The following is a 21,443-nucleotide window of genomic DNA, read 5'->3' as shown; positions in this document are numbered from 1 at the left end:
AAAGTGTAATCCGGCGAGGCGAACTGAAGTTGACAGGGAGATATAAGGTAGTAAATTTAGAAAGAGAGAGTTACGTTTCGTAAGTTTGACATCATTCGTGTGATCTAAAGCACATTCGTTCTTTTTTTTTTTCTTCTAGGAATCTCTCTAATCGATTATTGACTGTTGTAATATTTGTCTGTCTGTTTTTACCGAATAAAATATCAGATTGAAACTATTGAATGAAATTAAATGAAGCTTAACATTATTTAAGCCAATACTGTGAGCTATGACATTGAATCCTTTTTATGTCAAAGTGTTTTACGGTTCCCTTGGACGAGGATGTAAAATAAACTGTGTAGTTGAGATCACGAAATAAAGACTTTTTTTAAAACCAAAATTGGGATGTAAAAACAACTCTTAGCTCTTATTTAATATGTCGTTATACTACAATTAATTCTAAGACTAGCGTACAAACCTGTACCTACCTACTGAGACTCAAGTTATTCAAGTTTTTTGATATACCGCTTGAAATTATTAAAGTATTGTTGAGTCTAAGATATTTTTGTACTAATTGGGAGTACTAATTTAAAGTAAATAAACTACACAATCAGTCACTATTATTTAATACATACATTTTATATATTATATTTATATGAAGCTCGTAAGCTGAACCCGCAAACGTTGTTTTGACATATATTTTATTAACCCCCTTAACACCCCTTATAACTTAGAGGTATGAAAAATAGATGTTGGCCGATTCTCAGACCTACCCGATATGTACACAAAATTTCATAAAAATCGGTCCAACCGTTTCGGAGGAGTATAAACTGGACAAAAGTAGTTTGTACTAGTATTCATATATTTTTACGGGTACCTTGCCGATGCTACGGTATGTAATCTGTCGTTTTTTTCTTCATTGTGAGAAGAAGAAGAAGAAATATATAGTAAGTTGACATACAGAGGTATATCTTAAAAATCAAACTTACAAAACAATATGTACAACGGCGGTCTTATCGCTAGGTAAGCCATTTCTTCCAGATAACTAAGATATCGCGTAGCAACTAAAGAATTCAAATTAGTTAAAAATTATTAAACGCAGCTTGCGCGTAGCAACTTTAGTTGACGCTGCTGCCAACATTTGGAGGTTTTTGTTGTTTGTTTTTTGTTGTACTGCTGGTCAACTATTAGTCACTATTATAGTAACTAAAATTGCCTTGTTTGATAACAATACAGAGTTTCTGCAAAATAAAGTAGTTGTTGGTTCTCAGTAGTCGAAAATACACAACCGTCAAATAAGCATCTTAGAAAATGAAATACCAGGGCCTCAGAAAATGTAGCACCTTCATATAGGCGTAATTAATCTGAAACCTAAAGCAACGTTGGTGTTTGTTCTGCACATATTTAAACAGGTCTTGAGTGACTTAATCACTATGCTCAAAGCTTATAATATTAGGTATATTTACATGCTTATGACTATACTATTATAATTCATGCGTAGTATCGTCGCCGTTTAGACATGTATTACGCGAATGTACATGTACTATAATGTATACATTAAACGTAATTCGTCTGAATTGATCAAAATTTATCATAAACGTTACAAAAATTAACTTCTGGAGTTGCAGTCATCCATAGGCTAAGGCATCCATAAGCATACCATCCGTTGGGATGTATGGTTGTTTGTCACCCTTGAATAAAAAATGGAGTTTTTTTTATATATATTTAATAGTCAACAATCAACTGTGAACATTATGATGTTATTATGAAAACGTAATATTAATTTAAGTTACAAGTAATATAGCCACTATAAAAAATTTATAGAAGAACTGGTTTTATTAAAGAAATAGAATACATGATATAATATATGATATGATATACACTATGAATATAATATACACTTCTTATTTTATGCGGTATTTTATAAACTGTTCAATTCTGCTATACTCCACTGTGCCCATTGCCTTACAGTTTCTATACATAGTTGATAAATTTAAGTTTTATTCATTAGTTCATTTGAATTATATGCTTCTAATCTTACTAATTCATAAAACGGGCAGCAGCGTCTTAGGTGCGACAAGCCACCCTGCGGTCACCAACCCGCCTGCCCAGCGTGGTGACTATGGGCAACACACATGAGTTCACGCATTTTTGGCGCGAACTTGTGGAGGCCTATGTCCAGCAGTGGACTGCAATAGGCTGAAATGATGATGATGATGATTAAGAATCGTACTAATACAGCACTTAAGATTTCGCCAATATCATTCAAGGTTATTGATGAATGAATTTTAAGGTTTCCTTACAGACACAAAGTCACACACTTTTAATCACACTCTTTATAATATTAGTAGTAACGCCTCTGCCTGTTTTTTTTTTTTTTTTTTTTTTTTAACAAGTCTTATACATCCACGGGCTTATGAACCCATGTCCTTTTTTACTCTAATACATGCAAATTTTTATTTTTATTTTTTTTTCTCTATTTCAAGGTAGGCGTTAGTCAACAACATCGCTGTTCAAGTCAGACTATGTTTGTTTTTAATGTCTCCAAAAGAGACGTGAGTCCACCGACCGGTTCTTAATCTAATCTATGGTACAACTTTAAGCCTGTTATATCCCACTGCTGGGCATAGGGCTCTTTCCCCATGAAGGAAAAGGATCAGAGCTTAATCCACCACGCTGCTCCAATGTGGGTAGGCGGATATATTCCCTAACGAGGTAACGATCGCTCTCCGAAGCACAGTCCGGAAATAAATATTTGTACAAACACAAATATCCACTCCAAGCGGGAATGTAACCCGCGAACGTCGATGTTTAGGCGCCGCAGACATCGACCATTAAACAAGACACGTCAGAGTGGTCGTATTAGTAATAAATGACATTATTTAAAAAATCAACTCCTAAATATCTTAATTTAATTGTACAGCTTTACGTCAAAATGTCAATAACACTAACATTATAAAAACGATTTCAATATTGAAACATTAATTTAAGAGTACTACCACTTATTTTTACATCAAAAACGTTTTGTAAATATCAAAGATATCTAATTACTGTCTCCGTATGTACTAATCATGTTTAAAACTGTCTGATACTATCGTCGTTTTTTCTTTAATCTATAATTAATGAAGTGACTGGCGAGTTATAAGCGGCTTTTTATAATTTTATTCCATAAATACTGTGTCGTATTGACATAATAATTTAAGAAATTACGTGATTATAAATATTAATGGAGATCTGTACTATAAAATGTAATCGTTGAGTATAACTTATTAATATTATTGAAATTAAAGTGGAATTGACCTATGTCGCCAAGTTCATAGTAAAGCTTACTTCACATCATTCTCCATTACATTTCACCGGGTCATTTAGTATTAATATAATATTTTTCATTTAAACGATTCTATGAGTAATAACTATCAAAATTTAGACATGGATAGTATCTCCGGTATGGTCTAGTGGCTAGGATACCTGGCTCTCACCCAGGAGGCTCGGGTTCGATTCCCGGTACCGGAAATATTTTTTTTTATTATGTTAAAAATTTTTAGAAACGTATATTTGTTTTATTTTATTTTAATATCCATATATAATTTATTTTAAAATATTATAGGGATATATTTAAAAAATTAAGGTCAAAAATACCAAAGACACTCATTTTAAAGATACTCATAGCTAAAAGCATATATAAAATAATGATAAATGTATTTTATAATTGACATATATCTAAATCGTTTAGAACTTGACACACCAGTAAGGAAAAAGTTTGGAACTTGATAAAAACTATAACTTCACTCTGGGTTGGTTGTGCCAAGCTTGTTGGATGTTTATATTATCAACCAGGATGAAGAACTTTTTGTGATCTGTGAAGCTAGATGGACTTTCCAAACGATCAGTCTAGAAACAAATATTTGGCTTTGCATTAAAATCCATTGTATGTGAATGGAATGATATTGATGAAACTTTTAAATGACACACCACAGCGATCTCCCAGTACATAGTTATTTACATATACACGTGTCTATTATGAATTATGAATATCATTCAGGTGTGACGAATTTTGAGCTCTGTTTGTAAATTTACATAAGTGATCATTAGACTGAGCTTTCAATGAAATAAAAAATATAATTTTTCTACGTACACATCTCGTACGAGAAAAATAACGATTGTTTAGTTGCTTTTGTTGTCTAGTATATTATGACTGATAATGACTTTCTCTCATCTATTATAAATTAAAATCAATCATTGAAATGTGAAATATACGCGCACCCATAACTTGTGAATGACTGCATGAAATTAGATTTTTTTTTTGTTTTCATTATTTTCAGAGCAAAGTTTTGTATGGAAGAAAATTTAAAAAAATCGACATATTTACATCGATATATTTACACTAAAAAAGAATTACTTATATTAAGTTCAGGGTCAGCGTTTAAAAAAAAAGTGCCATTTATATTTCCATAACACTTACTATATCTATTGTGGTTTTGGTTTTAGAAATGTCTGACCTGATGGTGACTGAATAGTGTCCTGAATCCTGCGTCGGGGACGCGGGACTTTAATCCTACGTGGGATCATTGATTATTTTCCATAATATTTATATATATATATATATATATATGTGTGTGTGTGTGTGTGTGTGTGTGTGTGTGTGTGTATCTATACATATAATAAAATGGTAGGAAAGTCAAAACTGTATATTGAATATTTTTTGTAAAAGATTACTTGGGGTGTGATCTACTTTCGATACCGAAGCCAAAAATATAGTTTTAGAATTTTTGTCTGTTTGCCTGTTTGTCTGTATGTATGTCCGGGATAAACTCAGAAGTACCGTATGGATTTACTTCAAATTTGGCACGAATATTATTAAGAAGTCGGGTCAACATATAGACTACATATTATCATGCTATCACCTACCGGGAACGAGCAGTGACCCTTTATTTCCTCAACGCATTCTGTAACAACGTGTAATCTAACGACACATATTTGAATGTTGTTGTTATTATGTTAATAACCATGCTATATAAGCTAACTACACACTATAAAAATCACGCAATAGTAACTAAGCCGATAAACATAATTAAATGAATATAAGTAGACAAAACAATATGCTGTGTGGCTACGGCACTAAAGAATTTAGCCACCCCCTCTCTTCCCGTGGGTGTCGTAAGAGGCGACTAAGGGATAACAAGGTTCCACAACCACCTTGGAACTTAAGAAGCCGACCGGTGGCGGGATAACCATCCAACTGCTGGCTTTGAAATACACAGGCCGAAGACGGGCAGCAGCGTCTTCGGTGCGACAAAGCCAGTACTGCGGTCACCAACCCGCCTGCCCAGCGTGGTGACTATGGGCAAAACACATGAGTTCACGTTATTTTTGGCGTAAACTTGTGGAGGCCTATGTCCAGCAGTGGACTGTATAGGCTGTAATGAATGATGAGACAAAACAATTTTAAAGCAACACCATCTATGACATTTTTCTGTAGATATGAAATGTAAAGAAAAAACGGGTGAATGAATGTTATTTTAAAAGGTGTAATCGTAGGTATTTTTGGTGCTGTATAGCGTTCACGCAGACGACGTCGCGGGCAGCAGCTAGTAATATAATATAATCAGAAAAACATACGGAGCTTATTATTACCAAAAAATGCATCTGCTATCCAAACCATATTGCCATACATTATATTACTGTACCCGTTTAACCATTTTCTTAACAGAAAGTCCTAATCAGCTTAATTTTCTCAATCATTCTAAGTGGGTCTAGATAATTTAACTATTGATATGTACAGTCAGACATAGAGGATATTTCTCAGTTTAATCGAGCTTGCAACGTCCATTACAGACGATGAGAGACGTAATGTATTGCATTTACTATCAATTTTGCTGAATTAACGATTTTGCTACCGCCATATTGTTTTACTGCCGCCAAAATTTTACCTTATAACGTATAACTTTAAATAAAGTTATGACATATTGTTACTAGTAGAAAATAAGTAAATATTAAACAAAAAATATTACTTTAGGCAAAATTTCATCTTACAAACATTTTTAAGGGTAAAACGAAAGGTCAGATTTAAATTCGGACTAACATCGCTAAATTCCCGAGGGGTAAAATTGTTAAAAAATTTATTTTCTCGTCGAAAAACATCTTGAAGAATCCTGTAAGACTCCAAAGACCTTTTAAGACATACTTTTATTTATATATCTGTCAATAATAATAATAATAATAACTGTATTGCACACTGTATTGCATACTGTAATATATTAAAATTATAACGCTGTGTGGCTACGGTAGTAAAGAATATAGCCACCTCCTCTTTTCCCGTGGGTATCGTAAGAGGCGACTGAGGGATAACATAGTTCCACTACCACATTGGAACTTAAAAAGCCGACCGATGGCGGGATAACCATCCAACTGCTGGCTTTAAAATACACAAACCGAAGACGGGTAACAGCGTCTTCGGTGCGACAAAGCCAGCCTGCGGTCACCAACCTGCCTGCCCAGCGTGGTGACTATGAGCAAAACACATGAGTTCACGCCATCTTTGACCTGAACTTGTGGAGGCCTATGTCCAGCAGTAGACTGTGATGGGCTGAAATGAAGATGATGATGATAGCTACAATAAGAAAGTTTAAAATATATTAAATACATTTAACTACTTTAATTAAGATATTTGTGCATTTAACTACTTTACGCTGAGTTGCACGAAAAGAAATTAAAATTTAAGTAGTGATTAAACTAATTTAATCGCAAGAATTGTATGAAATTCTTGTGAAAAATTAGTTTAATCTCTACTTAAATTTTAATTTCTTTTCGTGCAACTCGGCGTTAGCCTTATATTAGTACCATTGAGGTAGGACACAGCAGGAACTGGTGCAGGTACTTTCCGGACATGGGTGCTTCGGTAAGTATCTGCACCAAATCGCGAGACGGAGGGCGACTCCAGCCTGCCACGAATGTGGAGCGCCAGAAGATACAGCGCTCCACACGCTGGAGGCGTGCGCCACTTGGGAACCGCAGCGGCGCACGCTTTTAGCGGTTCTCGGACGGGATCTCTCGCTGCCGAGTGTCGTAAAGGCCATGCTTGACAGCAAGAGATCGTGGCAGGTGGCGGTCTCCTTCTGCGAAGAGGTAATAACGCAGAAGGAGACCGCGGAGCCTGCCTGCTGGCCCACTCCGGCGCAGACGTACGGGTGCAAGGAGGAGGCGGTTTGCCCACCTCCTTCCCCCTCGTAATAGTGGGGTTGGCGGCCGATAGTCGGGGGACTTCGGCCGGCCGGACGACCTGACCCCATACGTCTGAGGGGTGGCCTTGTTGTGAGCGAGGCCACCCCACCATCATGCCGGGGCCCGGAGGCTTTGTCCGGGCCTACCGCTGAGGCGAGATGGCGAATGCTAGCGCGACCCCATCTCGCCCCACCCAGGCGGATGACTGCTCACACGTGGTGGTTTTTGGTCAGTAGGAATCTGACATAGCCCTCTGGCGCCCCCGCGCTGGAGGGTATCCATGATGGATTTTCCACACCTAAAAAAAATGGACACAGCAGGAAATATCTAGTTAAAATATAAAGCAGCTCGGCCAGGAAAATATATTCAACCTTAAAAAGTTTCACAGATAAATAATACTCGTCTAAAAAGTGTTGTTCCTTTGGTGAGTTAGGAGGAATTGTCGGGGTCCAGCAACGTGCTTATAATGCTTCTTGTATTGCAGCGAAAATTAACTACGGTAACTATCGTCAAACCATTTGCTTGTTTGCCATCGAAATGCTAAAAAAGTAATGATGAGCTTATTATTCTTACACTTATGTTATTAACAGGAAACATTAAATTATTTTAGTGTATATACTTATGTAGAGTTTGAAGTGTGTTACTTTTCGACGTTAACCGATAACGTGATAGCTTTGATATAATTATTTTAAAATGTTTTCTCGTTAACATCGTTTTAACTTAACGCAACAAAAATTAAATTTATCGCGTCAATTTCATGTCATGTAACCTTGTTTTTTATTACGTTACTTTTAAAAGTTTTAAAATAAATAAACGTTTTAAAATTCGTTTTTCGCAAACTAAATTATTAACAACGTGTTATTCAAGCAAAAGAAAAATCTTCAATAGACATGTTTAAACGAAGTTGTGAAATTTTTTCTGGTCGTCTTTACTTGAAACGGCAAATAAATCTTGAAGTTGATCTCTAAGAATCTTTTTTGCGTTGACGTATTAATCATACCGGACTATTGAATCCAAGTGGATCCTTGTATAATTTTAGTACCCAGTACTTTAAATCATAGATTCAACTATTATTTATTGCTTTACGAACTATTGCACAAGTATAAATATCCTACTTAAGTGGTAATCGAACTTACTAGGGCTACAGTTGTCATTACACATGAACCACACGGCACATATTGACAGATTACACAGATTTGCGATACTACAGACAAAATCGGTTACTGATAAAGTTCATATATTTATCTAACATATAATGGATAAAAGTTTCTGATATGCCTTTTCTGTTTCATCATCAAATATCGACTACATGTCTTAGATATTTATTTTTATTTACAATCTCTGAAATCGAAATTTGTACCTACTTAATTTATTTGTCAACTAATGCCCGAACATTTTTATGTTTCAGCCCGAAAATTTTTCTTCCTGATAGCCAGCTTACAGCTTTATCAGTAGCTTGTGTACGGTACAACTTTAAGAGCAAACAGAGAAATTAGCCATAAGTGTATTTGATTTCGACGGATGCAAAGTAAAAAGAGTTATATACAAAACAGCAACTTTTCAGCAGAGCGCAAAATAGGAAAAAGTGCTCCCATTTTGTCAATTTCAAACCATATTTGTTGTAATTTCATTTCTTCTAATTATGTTTAATTTACGAGATTTTGCAGTTGTCGGCCTCTACATTGTGCGTAAAAATATGACAACTGAGTTAACTACCACTTGGTCGTTTCTACATAGGAATTAATAAATCTGGATTTAATAAAGATGTTTCATATATGTCAGTAAGTGTGAAAAGTATGACTTTTCCAGTTCCAAAAATTTCCAAAAATGTCTTTCCATGTCTATTGTGATGTATTCAAATGGTTTATTATTATGATAAAACTTTCAACAAACCTTAATACGTAAAAAGCCAAAACAAACAAACATTGTTGCCGGCCGGCGAAGCACATGACATCTGACTGATGACACAATAGGAATGAACGTGCGTCCCACGCGCGGACTGCGTAAAAGCGGCCAGGCGGTAGTTGAACGCATGTACGTCGTGTAATTTTACAAAACAGCAGTAGTTGTCTTCTTTTACTTTACAAAAGTACAAGAAATGAGGCGATATTTGTATTTTTTATTTTGCCATGTTGTAAAATATAAAGTTTTTAGTTAGTTACTGCAATAAAAAAAATCTCAAAATTGTAGTTAACCTTTTTTACTTTGCACCCGTCTATTTATTTCTTTGACAAGTATAAGTAATATAAGTAAAGCATCTTACACAAATAAATCATAGTCAAAATATAGCCAAAGGAAATTTTCATTTTAGAATTATTTTTTATTAAATTTAAGGATGTTGGAATAAAAATTCAAAGGACTTTTTTCAGCGTTAACGAACCTTTTGTACCCAATTCATCGTTAGGGCTCGCTTCCTGTGGGACGCGACGTAAACGATTTTCTTAATAAAAATAAAATTAATATATTAAATATCTGTATACAATTATTTTGTTACGTTGATATGTCTGGCTTTTGTGATCAGATTTTTAACATTCTTACTTTCATTTTTTTAATAATATTGGACTTTCGTACCAGTTTTTCTAATAGTATTGCTGAAATGTTAATTATTATGTTTACTGTGTGGGGCACAGTTCTAGTATTGTTTTTTGAACTGTCTCATATTAATCGGCATTAAGTTGGTTTGGGTTAGAATCTTTCGATACTGTAATTAAAAACAAAGAAAGCTAAATTTATTTGTTTCAGTACTTTGAATTATTTCTCCAAAACACATTAAAGCAATGTTGTAAAATAAACTTTAATCTTTTTTAGTGAGAATAGACTCTTTGTCCAGCACAGGAAGTATGTTGTACTGCTTTTAATACACATTCAATGGTGTGGATACCTAAAAATGTCAATATGAATAATATGAATATTTCGAATGATTCATCTCAGTCGAGTGCAACGACCTGTGCCACCATTAATCATAACACTGTCAAGATCCGAAGGGACAGGGAATTCACAAAATTATATTCTCGCCTACATACGATTATGAACCATATATCATAAGCTTAAAAGTTATTTTCATAAAGCGATGGTTAATCTCAAAAATTGAAAGTCAAAACATCCACTTGATTTGGATTATTGCCAACGTAAAGCCTTTTGTCTACTAAGCTTAGCGTAACTATAGAAAGCTATCAATTAAAGCATAATGATGCTCTAATTATTTAAAATGAAAATAAAGAAGCACTCAGAAAGGTTAATTGATTAATATTTCAAAGTTTAGGATTATAGAAATACTGATTGAATTTTTAAAAAATTGGACTAGAATTCAATCATTGTTTCAAAGTTGTTATAAAATTTTATATTGTATTAAAATTAGATCACGCGTTAGTTGTGAAGACTAAACATACTACACATATGCTTACGTTTTAATGACTCTTTATCGACGACTCTTTATGATGAATGATGTTAAGCTCCTGTAAACGTGTACCAAGTAAATGTGTGACTACTTGGGTTCACCCTGCAAACTCTGTACTTAATTATTTCAGTTTTTATTTTTAACTTTAATTTGTATGAGTTTAGTAAAAATAATTTTTAATGGTTTATAGCGTCCAGTAGGTACTTAGGCTTACGTTGTATTTTATATTCTCATCGCAATACAGATTCAAGTATCTTGTTTTATTAGTTAATCCTCACATTACGAACATGGCAGCCGTATAATTTGTTTAAATTCAATTTATTTCAGATGAACTTGACATTTATTAGCGGGTGTTAGAGAAATAACGACTTATGTATTTTCACGAAAGCTACAAGTGTCGATGAACTGATAAACACTGTAGACGAAACCCAAAAAGTATAAAATGTAGAATTGTAGTTTTTTGAATATAGAAAAAAGAAATCTGCAATAATAATTTATTTTTACATTAAATTTTAAATAAAGAATTATTTTGGATGTATTGTTCTAATTACGCTTAAACAAGACATTGGACATGGTTTCCCCTACATTAAATTTTCATAACAATCTACTACATTGAGAATTATCGTGGCTGCCTCGCTTACGTCAGTCATACGATGACAATTTATTAATGATAATTAAATCAAGCTGTTTTGATATGACAGATATTATATTGACGCTACAATGATTCTAAGCTATCTTATGAAATATGTTATTGACCCGAAAATAGTATGAATTTATCTAGAAACAGCACTAAAACTAACTAGAACGCTGACCTAGGTATGATCCAGTAGAAAAACCTAATTATAAAAATAAATATATAATAATAATAAATAATAATAATTTATCTAGTAGACAAAAGATAGCGCCATAAATCAAAGAGTTATGCATATAAAAGTTTAATGAACCTGAAATGAATTTTAAGAAAGGTAAATCCCACACAAGCCAACTTTTAGACTAATCAAATTAACCTTACTATACATTTTCGTTTGAATTAAGCTGACAAGGATTAGAGCCATTTGTAAGTCGCATTACTTTGATATCTATACAAATAAATAAAATTGGTGTATCTGTTTGTAATATTAAAATAACCGCTTTTTACTTAATTCATATGGATGTATACACGGTACATAAGCCAAAATATTTTTTTTTACAATTTTTGTCTGTCTGTCTGTCTGTTTATTCCGACTAATATCTGAAATGGCTGAACCGATTTTGACGGGAGTTTCACTGGCCAATAGCTGATGTAATAGGGAGTAGCTTAAGCTACTTTTATTTTAGAAATTTATTCATTTTATAACTCTGCGAACTGAATACGACTTAATAATGACTTTTTCTGTTAAATTTCATGCAGACAAAGTAACGCGCACAGCTAGTATTTAATATAAATTCGTATTAAATTGACAGTCACTGTTTAACTCAAGTTTCACAACAATGAAGCAGGTAAACTTTGTCAAAGTTATTGTTTATGGAGAATCTGTTGCCCCGATGCGCTTTCCGACGTAGGACTGTTGAGGAGTGCATAATAATATCCAAGTTTAATTGAGTTATGTGCTAGCTTGATACGAATAGTTTCTACTATTCTATGGTTCCTTTATACACATATGTCTGAATGAACGTAATTTATTTCGTACACAGTTTAATATTGTTACGAAATCACAAAACTCTACACGCTGTAAGCAGAAGACACTCCTTGATCAGTACAGGTTTTTACTTGTTTCTTCTTGAGACTTCTCTCGTAATTCCATACACAAAGCTAAGAACCATGGGATGGGTGGCAATAAGGTTGAATTACATAGAACTTATAAGAGCCAATTTTAGGCTAAAAATACAGAGACATACTAATAATAGTCTCACTAGATGCACGCACGAGGAAGCAAGATAACTAACTAAACATGATTTCCATAATTTTTCGTTTACCAAATATTTTTTATTACAATGTTTGAAGATTGCGCTGTAAACGTTAAATAAATACACCGACCAACATTTTTTGAATTAATGGTTGTATTTATGTCTATTTTCATTAAATTAATAAAATAATTAAAATTAACCAATGCAAATAAAATTACAGCCTATTATGATTTAAAAAAAAAAACAATCACGCGAGAAACGAAGCAATTACTAGGTAACAGGGATATATCGATTTTTTCAGTTTTTTTTTATTTTATTAAAATCGATTAAATACATTTTAATCTTTTAAAATAACATAAATTGTTCTATTAAATTACTTTGTGACATTCCAACAAAATTAATTATTATTTAAAATGCTCAAATACACATATCGTTTCTATTAAATAAAATGTATTACAGTGTTGATAATGACATATGCAATTATATTACGTGCCAAACAAAACTGTAATTTATTCTGTCTCTAATACACCAAACAATAAGTACTATAATTGCGTAAACGTATCGATTTAATAGATTTCAATGAAATACAATGACATAATCAGCGAATAAAACTAATTAACATTGTGCTGAGTGGAGGTTCAGATTTAATTTAAATGAATTACTTGTGACAATACGTAAATACCAAGTATTTTTTTTTAAATGATTGCTTTTGAAAACTCGCAGATTCGTTAGTTTAAAAAACGTAATTATTCATTATAAACCTTTGTTTTTAGCTAAATATTGTTGAATTGAATTAAGAAACTGTTTATGAGTAAAATTTTCTACCGAGGTAGCCCAGTGGAGTGAATGAACGAGTGAACTGTTGTCAGATCTTGATATACATTAATCGTTACTTTCTTTGGACAAGAGACTTACTTGAGAACGACTTTAATTCGCGTTTTTAGAAGTAAATAAAAGTTAATAAAAATTTTAAATAAATTACCCATTAAAATTGATTATCTACTTATTTAAGGTGAAAGGACCATGGTATATTTGACTCCTCGCTTGTTGAATGGACTAGATGTGGTATTTAAGAAAAGAATCACTATAAAAAATATAAGAAATGAATGGAAGTCGTATTATCTGAACAACTTGTAACTGTTTGTAACAAACCGCTTCTTGTTCGCCTTCCCTGCGTACGCATTTACACCGAATTAAAAGATACCTACTTACTTTAGTTTGTAGAACTACCCACCTTATTTATATTTGCTTAAATGAACTGTATTCAAACTTAACACTCCGGACAAATCTCTGCGATTTTTGGAGTGTATTACTGTATTTTTTTTTATGTAAAATGTGTTTAAATAATTAAAAATAATTAATTTTTCTTTTAAATTTTTTCGTATTATTTTTTTTAATTCATACATTTGACAATTCGCGTAACGAAGAAGTTATTTTTTTTTAATTTTCAACAAAAACATATACAGCACACATAAAATTAGTATTAATTATTCACGTAACAGACAAAGTGGTCCTGATGTTACATGAGATCTAATTTGAGACGATGTTTAATAAAATAACAGGGGACGCACCCCACAGTAGTGAGAGGGAGACTGCTTATTTTAATTTTAAATTACCACTAATTTATGTAAATACTTAAACGCCCCTTAAAAATTATATGCAACACGTTTTTTGCGCTTTTGTACACGTTAAATCGATATTAATCCTATTTTTTGACACCCCACTTTTCTTTAAAGTTTTTTTTGTGTTATACTGTTTAAGAACAATTAAATATATAATAATAACCATACAATTATTAGCTTTTACTTTTTAAATTTTATTATATAACTAAGTCGGCAAACATGCGTACGGCTCACGTAAGCGAATATCGTAGTTTATTGACGTCGCAAGAATTGCAAGCGCGTGCCGATCCTACCCTTAATTCCGCGCAGGAGCTCTGGTCATCTTACTCACCAAAAGGAAAACAGCACTGCTTGAAAGCAGTACTATTTAGCTGTATTTTATAAGGTTGAATAATGCCCCAGTCGGGTCGCTAAATTTTTAAACAGAAAGTTTCCTGCTGTATTTCTACAAGATCTAGATCGATCGATCAATAGAATCAGTTATTTAACTTCAACTGTCAATCTCTGTTGTACCTAACCAATTACTTTTTCTTGTTTAAAGCTTATAAGTGGTTTGTAGTATATCTATGTGATTTAATGACTCTCGATCGTTCCCACTCTGTATAAGAATAGTTATAGCTAGCATAGCTAATACTATGCACCGGGGCGAGGTGGCGAATGCTAGCGCGACCGCATCTCCCCTCACCCAGGCGGACGACTGCTCACACGTGGCGGTTTTTTAGTAAGCAGAAGTCTGACATAACGAAGAATATCCATGATGGATTTTCCGCACGTAAAAAAAAACAAAAAAACAGCAAATAAAAGCTAATACCAAGCAGCAACTAATGCAACTATATACTTATATATTTGACTAGCCCGTTGGCGCAGTTTGTAATGACCCTGCTTTTTGCTCCGGGGCTTGTGGGTTCGATTCCCACCCCAGCTTTTGCAGTGGCGTACTAATTAAATTGTAAATAATGAAATAGATTGTGAATAATATTACCATCATGTAAAATTATGGCCAGTCTCTGCGTCTATACTGTAAAAAAGTTATATAACATCCTGTAGTTTTTAATCCTCTATTAAAAACAATAGCCTATAATGTCACCATATGTTAAGATTGCCAAAGTTTAAAACAAGCAACACATGCTACGAACCCTGCAGTTATCAGTGAATGCACCCTAAGTAAACGTTGTAAGGGTATTAACATACTGTACCACCATTAAGCTACGTTAATAACGAACTTTAATTAACTAACATGAACGGGAAGTCTGTTAAAAATTATGCTTGGTATTTTATATGAGAATTTATGAAGATATTTTGCATTAATAGTAAGTAGTAACTAACAACCGTTCTGGTGTAGTACTGGGACTAGTCGCCTAAAACACCGACGTTTTGCGGGTTCAATTACCTTTCTAGATGGATATTTGTGTATTTGTATAAATATTTCTTTTCGGTTTGGATGTCTGTCCTTGTGGATCTCTCCACCGTGCCTCAGAGAGCACGTTAAGTCGTTGGTCCCAGCTGTTATCATAAATACCTTATTCTATACTTGATCGCTGACATGGCCCACAGAATTAGCAAGTTAAAGTGGCAGTGGGCTGGTCATCTGTGTCGCAGGACCGATGGCCGTTGGAGCAGACGGGTCCTGGAGTGGAGACCGCGTCTTGGCAAACGCAGTGTGGGACGTCCTCCGGCCCGTTGGACCGACGAGCTACGTAAGATGCGTCGGTGTAGGCTGGATGAGGATTCCGGAAAACCGGGATGTCTGGCGCGAACTTGGGGAGGCCTATGTCCAGCAGTGGACTGCAATAGGCTGAGCTGATACCTGATCGCTACTCATAGTAGCAACATATCCGCCCTCCCGCAGTGGAGCAGCGTGATGGATTAAGCTCCAATCCTTTTCCTAGATGGAGAAAGAGGCTATACCTAACAATAGGATGTTACAGGCTGAATGCAAGAATGCAAATAGTAAGTAGTAGCTGTCGATATAAAAATGTCTCGTATCTTATTACGCCAACCACTAAATTAATTTTTAAAGTGCCATAATGGTTTGGTATTTAATGTTGCTATCTTGGATAACACAATCAAATCAAATCTAACACAATCTCGGAACTCAACAATTTTGGAAGGCTTTAAAAACAATAACCATAAGAATACAATGTCATTAAACAAGGCACACATTGTGATATCTACGACTTATCAACTATATTTCTATAACTATCCCTTTTAAGTGATATAAGTTCTCAAGGCTAGCAGTTGGGCATTTACAGCTCATAAGAAAAAAAAATTTTTATAACGGAGTTATCGTGATTGTCGTTTTAAAACACTCGCTATTTCGGCAACTTTTCAGAAATAAATATCGGAAATTTAAAAATAAAAATAGGATAAGTTACATATAGTTAAAAGTGTTCAAGTGGCCGGGAAAGTTTAAAAACTGATATAGAATAAAACAAAACAGATAAGCGCAACATCACACTTTTAATCAAAATAAAAACCACGAAGAAATCTTCGCGGGTCATTAGACTTGACTGATCTCTGTAGGGAAACGCAACTGAACACAATATAACAATCATTGACTATTATTCATGAAAATTATAATGGTGTTTATACACAAACAAAAAAAAAATCAATTAAATTTACAATTGATAAAATGAGAATATCATAGACGAAGGTAGTCAAATAAATAGTCAATTAAATACGTATTATTGGGTTGTCTGGAAGAAATTAGCCATAAGTCTGCTTATTGTACTTCACTGTCTGTAACTATCTTTATGCTTTGTTTGTAATATATTTGTGGTGTACAATAAAGTATAAAATGAATAAAATAAAATAATTATTAGGGATAACTTAAAAACGACTCTTGAGATCTCGTACAAATTTAAATAGAAGCGTAAAATAGGTCATTAAAAAGTTTTGAGGTAACACACATAAACCTACAATCGAATTGAGAAACTCCTACTTTTTTGAAGACGGTTAAAGTTATACTAGTAATTGACTATATTGCTTTACTACATTCTAATAACTCGTACTGAAGAGATCATAAGATTATTGTGTAATAGGCTATTATTATATATACAAGTATAAAAGTATATAGATGAGACGTGGAATAAGAACTAAGCCCTGAACATAATTTTGATTCTTCAAGCAATTATCATTGGATTAGGAGTTCATGCATACGTATTAGGTTTAGATTCGCAACGCTTTTTGTCTTTATTCGGATTATTATAATTAGCTTTCTGCAACTATTCGTGTTCTAAGCCAGATAAAATAGAAGTTACTGCAAGATTAGCATGTTAATTAGTATATAATATAATATGAAACTAGATTATTTGGGAGAAAAGGATGCAACTATACTAGGGTCTCAAAAAAAAAATACTACACATGTGTGATACGCTAAATAAAAGCTTTACACCACTGTCGTATAAAATAGTATTACAAAGATTTTATTAAGAGAATTTAGAAGATTTTTTTTATAAAAATATAACAACATTTATTTAACGTTAATGCTACTTACGAACCACGAAAAACTATTACGTAAATGTAATATTAAATCACGAAATTTCAGCACGAAAAATATTTCTGTGTTATAAATAAAAATACTTTCGCAACATTTATCCGTCGGATAATTTATGTTGCTTTTACTACCACTGCAGTGTTTTACAAAAATAAAAAACGAGAGATTTTTCGAAAATTTTTACAAACTTATTACACGTTTCATCAACCCGTTACTACCAAAATATTTAAATTTGCGTTAATTGCTTCATGGTGTACATTTACACACAAAATTTAAACTTGTAATGAAAACACTAGAAACAATGACACGATTAAATTATAAACTAATTGATAATATATTTATTTCCCATAAATTGTAGTAATTTAGTCATCAATGAAAGTTACTCCTGTTTTGATGACTATGTTTGTTCACTGAAAAGAAAAAAATAGTAGTTTGATAGGAGCAGAATATTTAAAAATATATTTTATACTACAATATGAAGACACTAGATAAAAATAAAGGCATATACACATAAATCCATTTTATTATAGTAAGTTATATTATCAGTATTCTAAAACAACCAATAATAAAATCATGTTAGAAATTGCACCATTTTGAACAATTTAACCTTGCTATACTCGTACCCACGTGAAAAAGTGAAACATATACCTGCGCATGGTCCGCGTGACCGAAAGTTTTAATTCCTTTTTAATAAACTGTTTGGTAAAATATCATCATTATGTAAAGTTTGCAAATAGATAGTAATGTGTAAATATATATCTTAATAATTATATAGCACAGGTTCATAGAAAATATTTACTATCATCACCAACTAACAATTATTCATTACAACATTTGAATATATTCCAGAAATCTTAGTAGCTACAAAAACTTCAACGAAAATATTCTTCTTTTTGTATGAGATTAACAAAACTCATAAATTTTAAAAGAACGTATATAGAATTAAGATAAAAAATAATTTAAACCACTTCAGATAAATAATTCAACAGGGCGATCAGAACATAGTAGGTATGACGTCGGTTTGACATACCAAAGCGCGGATGTAAAAAGATTAAGGACGACATATTGACCCCACAACGAGAGTTTAGGGTTAATTTAAGCTTTAAATGTATTTTAGAAGGTTTCGCATAGTAAATGAGTGCGCTTTAGAACAAACGACTGAAGTTAAACTTCTTTAGCAATAGGCCTGCAAAGACTGCACTGTGTCTTAGATATACGAAACGTAACTGGCTATGAAAGAAAGGGAGATAGAAAATATGTGATCGACCTGTCTCTTTTGCTCCATTCGCCTCACCCGTTCACACTTTTCCTAACGCTCTCGTCACGCATTCATCAGTTTACTCTCGAAGTCAAGCGTGCATAAAGAAGTACATTTTGATTGTTCGGTTATGGTTTTACGATTAAAACTGCATTACTACATAGGATAAAATTTGCCTGGTAACGAAGGTATTAGTTGTTACCTTACGGAATCTTAAATGTCCTCCTTATCCATAGATTAACTTACAATTCGATTAAATTTGTAACATCATGACTGTAGTACTTTTAGACTTTTTTTTGCATTAAAATACAAATATTTATTTTAATAATGAATCGATCGGATAATCCTATAATAAAAAACTAGGATTTTTTAGTTATATAAATATTAGTAGTTTTTATTTTTTCAAAAGTATTATAAATATGTTTATACATAATACATAAATATATATATATATATATATATATATATATATATATATATATATTATATTATTATTATATATATATATAAATATAATATACTTATTATATATTATATTTATATATATATATATATATATATATATATAATAAGATTGAATTTACAGACGAGCTAATCAGAGAGACAATTCAGTTACTATAACTATCTGCGAACAGACGAACAGTGTGCATTAGAATAACACAACTGAGCACTTCTAATCTAACGATCTGCATCTTTCCGTTGGTTAAGACGATTCCCTTTACACTAGCGAAGCTATAATATTGTATGCTATTTTTATTATTTATTTTATTTATATAAAAAAGTGTTTTGGTTTGCGTTCTTGTTGTCTATGTAATAGGAGAACGAAAATAAATATAACAAACTACCAATATTTTTTCCAAGTGTTCAAAATTTCTATTCTACAAATAGAGCAGCAATACAAATATCGTACCCTCTATAGGCCCTTGTTTTAATTACATTTTACCATAAGCATTAGCAATTTGTACAAATATACCCAGAGGGACTTATAAAAATTTCAATTAATATCTTACTTTAACTCACGTGGAAATAAATTAAGCCAATTTAGGGGAGATTATGTAATTGGTATAGTTAGTTTATATGTAACTAAATACACTATTTTAGGGAAATTGAATATTTTTTTTCAAAAGCTGGTTCTTATCTTTTATCCCATTTCAATTTGAACGAGATCTGACGAATACTTTTTGAGCTATCTTTGATAATGGGTATTTAGTAAGGTACATATTTTTGCTACTACCTAACGTAGCTTTTACTTGTCAGTGTTAATTGAAATTGTTATTTTTTAAGATTTCGTACCTGAGAAGAGAAAAATGGATTCATTATAGGATCACTTTGTCGTCCGTCCGTCTGTCAAGACCCTTTTTCTCAGGAACGCGTGGAGATATCAAGCTTTAATAAAAAAATTTGAAAATTCATATCAAATACCTTAAAATCTACTGTCCCTTAGAGCTGTAAAAAAATAAAATATCTAAGCCAATGCAATCAAAAGATAAAGCCGCTTATGCTGCAAATTTTCGACACTCGCAAGGGAATTAAAACATACAGGGTACTTCCCGTGAACTCAGAATCTTGAAATTCGGTACGTAGCAACGTCTACGTTCTACGCACAGATAAAGGAAAAATTGCGAAAAGCATAGACTTTTAGTTACATCATATAATTAAAATATTTTTAATTAATTTTGTTTGTACGAAACCTTCGGCGCGCGAGTCCAACTTGCACTTGGACGGTTTTTGCACTTGGTCAGTTAGCCACGTTTACTTATCATACAAAATAGGTAAGTGTTTAAGCAATATTATTTGCTATATGTACATATATACAATATATATACAACATATATACAATATTGTTTGATATTCCTTGAAATTTATCTAGTAATTTCCTACTCATCTTTTAAAATATCGATTTTCAGTATTAGCATACAATCGACTCAACTCAACCAAATCTGTGGACAGTTAGCTTTAATCTGGCTTTAGTTGGAGGTTCGCAAACAGCGTTCGGACGCGAAATACGATGAAATACATGGAATTGAATTGTACAAATCCATATAGAACATGTCCCATTTGATATTGTATTTGATAATCTTCTTCGATTGAATTTATAATTACTAACTGTCATATTATTTACTTTGTATTTCTGTATATATATATTTGATGTTATTATATGTAAATATTAAAAAGTATTATAATATCAATGTAAAGTTATTTTTTTTTAAGTATAAAATACTAAAAAAAATCTAACTTAGGTTTTGTAAAATTACAGTAGCTAAGACGTTTTTATGGAGGTGGTTCTCAATTCGACCGCATTTTTTTTATTTCCTACCAATTTTGATGATTCTTACTTTATTCGGAACTGGTTCATGTTATGTGGCCCCATTTAAATCTGATCGAGATCTGACGATTACTTTTTGAATTATAACTTTCTTTTTTTCTTTGTGAGCAAACACTATTTGTTTAAACTTTTATCCTACAGGAATATATGTATTTATAAGGCCTAACATACATATCAAAATTTCAACGTGGATGAATTAGCGGGTAACACCATAAATACTAATTTATATATATACTTTATTGCACTTAAAAGACACG

General features: G+C 32.6%; 1 non-coding gene across 1 annotated transcript; it reads left to right on the top strand.

Moving 5' to 3' along the window:
* Positions 1 to 3,420: 3,420 nt before the first annotated feature.
* Trnae-cuc lies at positions 3,421 to 3,492 on the top strand. Its single transcript has one exon. It is a non-coding gene; the product is annotated as a tRNA-Glu (tRNA).
* The last annotated feature ends 17,951 nt before the right edge of the window (positions 3,493 to 21,443 follow it).

This window comes from Melitaea cinxia, chromosome 22, assembly GCF_905220565.1.
Source record: "Melitaea cinxia chromosome 22, ilMelCinx1.1, whole genome shotgun sequence".
Taxonomy (NCBI): domain Eukaryota; kingdom Metazoa; phylum Arthropoda; class Insecta; order Lepidoptera; family Nymphalidae; genus Melitaea; species Melitaea cinxia.
This window is presented reverse-complemented; position numbering and strand designations above follow the sequence as displayed.